Consider the following 7,279-nt stretch of genomic DNA (forward strand, 5'->3'; position numbering starts at 1 on the left):
GGTAATAAGCTGTTTATGACCTCATTTTGTTTCTGGTCGTTATTGGATCCATTTTACACAATCAAGTTGCTGGCTCCTAATAATTGGTGATAATTTTTACTTATGGAGCCTTATGTCAATAATTTCATAATAACACATTTCAGGGCATGCCAGTCAATAATTTTATTGGTTAATCATTTGAATAGTTCATATATTTGATATAAGAGTTTAGTAGGCATAATTCATTTTAAGATTTTGGCAATTAAAAGAGGAAATATTGTATTGATGAAGGTCAGATGGTAAAAAAATCCATTTTCATTATAAGCTTGTTTTAAAAATATTTCACATATATTATGGATGAACAACTTACAATACATTAACGTTAGTATCTTGGTTGTTCCATAACCTGTATTTATAATACATCAACGTTAGTGTCTTGGTTCTTCCATAACCTGTATAGGCTTGACTAAATGTATCCATTGAGAGTTATTATGTTGTCTTTTAAATGACGTATTTCCATATTGTAAAGTTGGTTAGGACTTCGTTAAGTTGACATTGAAATAAGATATTTGGTTATTCCATAACCTGTATAGGCTTGACTTAGAGTTATCATGTTGTCTTTTAAATGACATATTTCCATACTGTAAAGTTGGTTAGGACTTTATTAAGTTGACATTGAAATAAGATATTTGCAAGCAGCAATTGATAGTAATCTTAAATTAAACTAATCCAATGTGCTAACAAACATGCATTATGAGAGATTTTTTAGAGTCAATGCATCTAATTTTCAAATGCCAATGTTTTAGACAAGAAGTTTGCTATTTATCATTAAGGCTCATAAGATCATAAGATATTCAAGAATATTAAGGGCAATAGGGAACACAAGGAATACAAAAGAAAATAACACTAGATTACACGCCAAAGGTTGGCCTTAAATTAAAGAGGAAGAACATGATTGAAATAACAAGGTCCAACTAATAAAACAAAACTGTAGAGCAACAGACAAAAGAGGAGAGATTTAAATAACAGAAGGAATCATGAAAAAATTAAAGAGACCCGAGGAAGGAAAAAGCCAATCAAGCACAGAATAAACAAAAAGAGCCCAAAAAATCAGAACACAATAAGAGGGAACGGACAAACCAAGCAATGACCAAGGGAATCTAAGGACATATGTCAAGGGCAAAGGTAAGAAAACTAGAGAGCATTAATGGCGTGGGTATTTAGCATGCTCACCCTAGGTGGCGGTGAAATTCAGATGGAGATGATGTTTTGAGTGTTTTTTTTATCTGTTTATATGCTTCCTTATTTGTTACAAATATGTTGAGAATCATAAGTAACTTCTGTCGAAAATTTCATGGTGCATTGGTTTCGCTGAGATTGTTTGTTAGGTGCCCCACAAAACTTTTGAATTTCTTATCACAATGCTAGTGGACATTGGTGTCATCAGCAAATCTAACCCACCATTTAGGTTAAAGGGGGGATAAAACTAATAGTTTTTTCTTCAATAATTTTGCCTACAAAAGGAAAACCATATACCAAAGGTATATTTACAAAAATCTAGTGATCTTTGGATCAATCACTTTTTTTTCACAATGTCAACTTTGATTGAGGTAACATTGCATATTCGTAACTCCATAATTAGTGTTTTCCCTTAGTCTTTACATTACACTCAAACAACACTAAACACCACATTGGCATGGGGGATGCCAAGGTTCTTTGCGAGGATACCACATCTTTGAAAAATGCATCATGGAAGCAATTGAATCTAAGAAGATTTCAAATTCCTCCAAAAAGGGGACATTATAGTAAGTTTAGTAGAACTCGACTTTCAATTTATAAACAAACAAGAGGATATTACTATTAGTGAGTTTGCTTTCTTGTTTTTTGGTTCTTTTTGAGCATGATGATTACTTGTTTCATTTTGGCTTGTTTTGTGGTCCTTTTCTCTTCCTTCTCTAAGAATTAGTATTGTTGGGTTTTGCATGGTTTGCTTGTTTCATATTTCATGTTTTTTGATTTTTGGAACTCTTTTATTTATTCTTTACCTTGGTTGTGGTTTTGCTTCATTTGAAGTTTTTAGTTTGTGGTGTTTCCTTTGTTAGTAATTGTATCCTCCTTTCTTATGTTTTCCTTGTGCAATTTTGTTCTTATTAGTTATTCCTCCTTTGAGTGGCTTGCTCTTCCTATTTAGTATAAGGTCAACCTTTGGTGACATTTAGTCTTCTATTTTGTCATTCTATTCCTTATTTACATTTCCTATTACCTTTGATATATTTCAATTCTCTTGGTGATGATATTGGTCTTAATGATAGAGAACTATTTGCATGTCTAAAACATCAACACTTCTCAATTAGATGTATGTTTTTAGTGACGACTCATAACACTGAGTTATGATGTAATTGAAAACAAAAAATAATATGCATAACTTTGATATATTTGAATTCTCCTAGTGATGATATTGGTCTTAATGATAGAGAACTAATTGCATGTCTAAAACATCAACACTTCTCATTTAGATGTATATTTTTAGAGACTACTCATAACATTGAATTATGATGTAATTGAAAACAAAAAATATCATGCATATAGATAACTAAGAGATTTTGAAAGATTGCATGTATTATGGGTGTATAGTGACACAAATATCATTGCATGTATCTCTTTCTATCTAAAACTATGTATATATACACACATCCAAGAATATATTATTAACAAGCTAGTCTCAAGGATTAGTTTGATTGAACCACCCACATGTTGTCGACATGGAGGCCATAGTTCACAAGTTCAAATTTGGTCGAGTACCTCGAGATTACAATTGACTATTGCCATTTATGGTTGGGTTTCCTTCCATCTAGATATTTTTGAGGAAGATGGGGGAATCCCACAAGGTTTACTTTGGAAAAGGAAAACTATCAACAAGTAAAATGGCAAAAATATTAGACAATTTGATGGTCAACCCAACTTTTGTAGCTAGAGTTCTCCCTCAGTAACATGTTACGTTTATGCCTAGCTAAACCTCTTGGGAAGGTTGTTGTCTAATTGTTTTAAATAGTTAATGACATGGCAACAACCATGTCACTCAATTGAGCATTTTGACATCTGTACAATATCAACTAAAATTTATGCTATTTGTGTAAGTATCACAATTCTATAATGGATTGGATCATTGTACTCATTGAAATCCTTTACAAACAAACATAGATATATAGTAGCATATATTTGATGATAGCACATTGAATTGAGCTAACAAATCAACTTTTAACACTATTTCCATGTCTTAAATCACTGACACGAGTCACTATGACAAATCATTCTATGATAATAATGTCCAAATCATTACATCACATTAGGGTATTTATTTATTTATTTAATTTTTAATTTTTATCATGAAGTATTCTTGCACACTATATTATTCAACTTAAGAAATGCCACAAAGTTGCCAGTCCCAATTGTTTATATTTTGAAATTGATTATTTTTCTTGCAAAATGCCCACTAAACTTGGAGCATCACATTGACTTGCTGTTCAACTTTAAGTAGATCCCATATTGTTTTATTGTAGGTTTTCATGAATGGAATTTTCCCTCCCTCTTGTTTGGCATGAATCACTTAAGTGCCTCTACTTACGTCATCCAATCTTGGTTTTATCATCACTAAAGTGACGAGATGTGGGCTCAATATAGTTTGATGGTAAAGTTTCCTTTGAAAAATTAATAAAGCAACACATACATTGCTTTAAGACAAAAAGGGTGGGTTATAAATGTAGTCACCATATTATGTAGCATAAGCTAAAAGTAAAATCAAAATTGGGTTGTTTAAGCCAAAAGTCTTGAGCATATGTATCAACATAGTGGTAAAAGACCAAAGGTAACAAACATTGTACCATAATATCCATATTTGGTGGGGTCTTATTGTGATCCTCTAGTGCATGTGGAGTTGCATGTTCCAATCTCAATTTTATCATCATTGAAGCAACAAGGTGTGTGCTTGATATATTTTGACATAAAATTTTTGTTTGAAAATTAATAAAAGAGCACACACATTGCTTTCATACAAAAAGGGTGGGCTACAAATGCAATAGCCATAGTCTCTAGTATAAGTTTAAAGCAAAACACCAAATCCTAAGCATATAATGAATATCAATAAAATAACAAAAGGCCAAGAGCTTCAAAGCTTAAATTAGAATAACGACATTCAATAGAGGTTTAGGGTTGATCCCTATTCAATAACTATGAGAGGCTCCTCAAGGTGTGATTCGTAAACTGTCGTTGATATTCCCCTGGACAGTTCGTCACAACATATATGATAAAATTGTATTTAAAATATGAAATTCTACACTATTATAGTTTGATTTCCTTGTAGATTTCTGCATATGTAGATTACTGTTAATATTGTATGCATGAAAATTGAAATTCTGCAGAAAATAGAGAACAAAAAAAATAAAAGTTCACACGCATTTGATACAACATATGACCCAAGAAACCCTTTTGGGAGAAAAACCCAGCTGGAAGGTAAGACTGCTTTGCTCTATTTCTTTGAATAGAAAATGTTTGTGAGTACAAATAAGTATGGCCTGTGGCATTTGAGCTACTAGAATGCACAAATTCTCTATGTGTGCTCTATCTCCTATCCCTCTCGGTTATTTTTTCTCAGCTATGGAACAAATGCACTCAAAAGAATGGTTAGGTTTTACTACCGCAACTCTTAACCAGAGTTACAATATAAGCTCTTCTAGAGTCTTCTTAATCATAATCATATGGCTATCCCGTTTTCCATGAATAATGGGGCTGATGTGACATTGTCTCAAATTATGGTGGTGAAAACATGAAGGCCAACTTATGAGTGGCATAACTTTCACATCCAAACTCTGATTGACGCGATTCTTGCAATGTTGGAAAGATCTCTATGTGTAAAATAGGGAAAAAAGGTGCTACGCTATAGCAACAAAGATTTTGCCCAAAAAAAAAATCATTTGATGCCTTAAAATGCTCCTGAAAGGTTTTAGACCCCAATTTGCCAAACTAGGCCCCGTCGGTAAAAAGGGTCATGTGAGTTGATTCCTCCACTTTTTCCACTCTTAAATCATTGACATGAATGAAAAACAATATAGTGATCCAATCCAGATCAAGGTGTGGGCCCCATCCATTGAAAACCTCTAAGGGCATGCACCCCTTAGAAATACAAAGGGTCGCGGTGGGAAACTCCTTGCTCCATGTAGGTGGGGATGGAACATTGTAGGTATATGATTGCTCTGTAACCAATCTATTGACTGTATGTCGACTGATATGCTCTGGTTGTGTTGAGGTATGGCTCAAAGTGCCTAGTCACACTCAACTTGTTGTGCACGGGACATCCCCTTAGTTATCGAACATTTGCTACAAGTGGTCCATCTCCAAGGCTCACTTTAAATAATTATGATAAATTAATGCCCATCATACCATGCAAAATATTAGGTAGGTCGTGCTTGCTAAATATCGCATTTGTGTTATTTCCAAAGAAAATAAGAACTTTAGTATGCACAAGCATTCTTATAGAGGTACATTCAATAGCCCTTGGAATTTTATCGCCTAAGATAGTTTCTACCTACAAGAGAAAGGATGGGAAGTATGATTGGCAAGGAGCTTCCTCCTTGGCCCATGTAGACATGGCTAAAGTGCAGAACCACCATAATATATGCTTCCGATTCTAAGGTCACCCACATTATGGCCAATGTCGGTTTGGAACTCTCCGGAATGACAATGTTTTCCAAACTAGTAAGCCTCACATTATCAGGAATCAATTAAACATTGCTTTCATGGGTTATAAGATCAACTTCCATAGGGTGCATCACTGAAATAAATAGGAATTTTGTTTACCTTCAACTCTTCATTGCTATTTAGCTATCCATTGAGATTTCACTGTGTGTACAACCATTTGTACCCAAACTCATTATTTTATTTTGTGAAGGTAGTGGCTTGCCTCCAAGACTAGTCCTACCACCAAGATTTGGGTTACTTTGGCCCAACCTTAGCATTAGTTGATTTGGTATCAACCCTTGAAATCTTTCCACCACAAATTTGTTGGTACACCTTGATGAAAACTTTGGATGAATCTCTAGTTAAGGTAGCTACGATAGAGTTTGGAAATTAAAAAGATCACAATAGGCCCCTTTGGAGTTGTAGGGCCAAGACCATGGTTGTCTTGGTGAGAAGATTTCCTTAAAACAATAAAAGTAGGGACCACTATATTTGATGATCGTAAAAATAAAAGCCATGTATGAGGGAAGGTTCCCTCCATAGTAGGAAGAGTGTGACTACCTAGGTTTTTTAGAGGCTTTGCCACATGAAATCAACAAATTTAACTTTAGTTGAGGTAATCCATATGTTCTAGAAAGATAGACCCATGTACCCTTGCTTCCTTAATGGGAGAATTTGGCTAATTATGCAATGTAATAACACCTTCCAATCTTCCTTCCTTGAGAGGGACCATACCACTGACTTGGCATAGAGGCCCTCTACTCAAATTCATGTTTTGACTATGCCTAGGCCAATTTTGTAAGATACTTTTCCGTAGGAAACATTAACTAACAATAAGTTTTGAAGAGTTGTTTCGAAGCATCGACAGACCAATGATGAGGTGACCTGGTAGGAGGACTAATATGCATGTTGTTGAACTTATGCTTATACTTGTGGGGGTGGGGGGGAATTAATATAAGATCTTTTTATTTTTTTTAATGAGCATTCATTAATCATTCATTAAGTTCAAAACATTAAATGCATGTAAACTCAAATAAAAATACACAAAGTTTAACATCGAATCGCTATTTGAATATGTTTTCCCTTCAACTGGGTTGCCATTTTCTTGAGTTATGATATTGACTATATCAGTATTCATTCTTCTTTTTTCAACTTGGTCAACTACGTTTGAAGACTTCGATATGTTTTTTGTGTTGAGTTCTTCTAGTTTGCTTTTCAATATTTTCTTGTCATTTTTAAGTTTCTTAATTTGCGTCAATAATTTCTTGTTGTGGTCTTTGAGGCGAGTAACTTCTTCATTTTTGTCAGTGGTGATTTTGTCAATTTCCCTTTGCATATTTTGTATTACTTTTTTACCTTCTTGAGAAATTATTTTTGCGATATCTTGCATATCTTCTGGTGTTACAGACTCTGGCTTCACTGTAACATCTTGTAATGTTATTTTTTTCTTTTTGTATGAAAATGTCAAAAACTTCTTTTTCATATTTAGGATAAAAGATCCTAGTGATTTGATCCAGGGCGAACCGAGAACTATATCACTATTGTCACAAAATAAGGTTTTAACGGT

The sequence above is a fragment of the Pinus tabuliformis genome, chromosome 9 (assembly GCF_031772625.1).
Source record: "Pinus tabuliformis cultivar Carrire ecotype Pingquan chromosome 9, CPIR1, whole genome shotgun sequence".
Lineage (NCBI taxonomy): Eukaryota > Viridiplantae > Streptophyta > Pinopsida > Pinales > Pinaceae > Pinus > Pinus tabuliformis.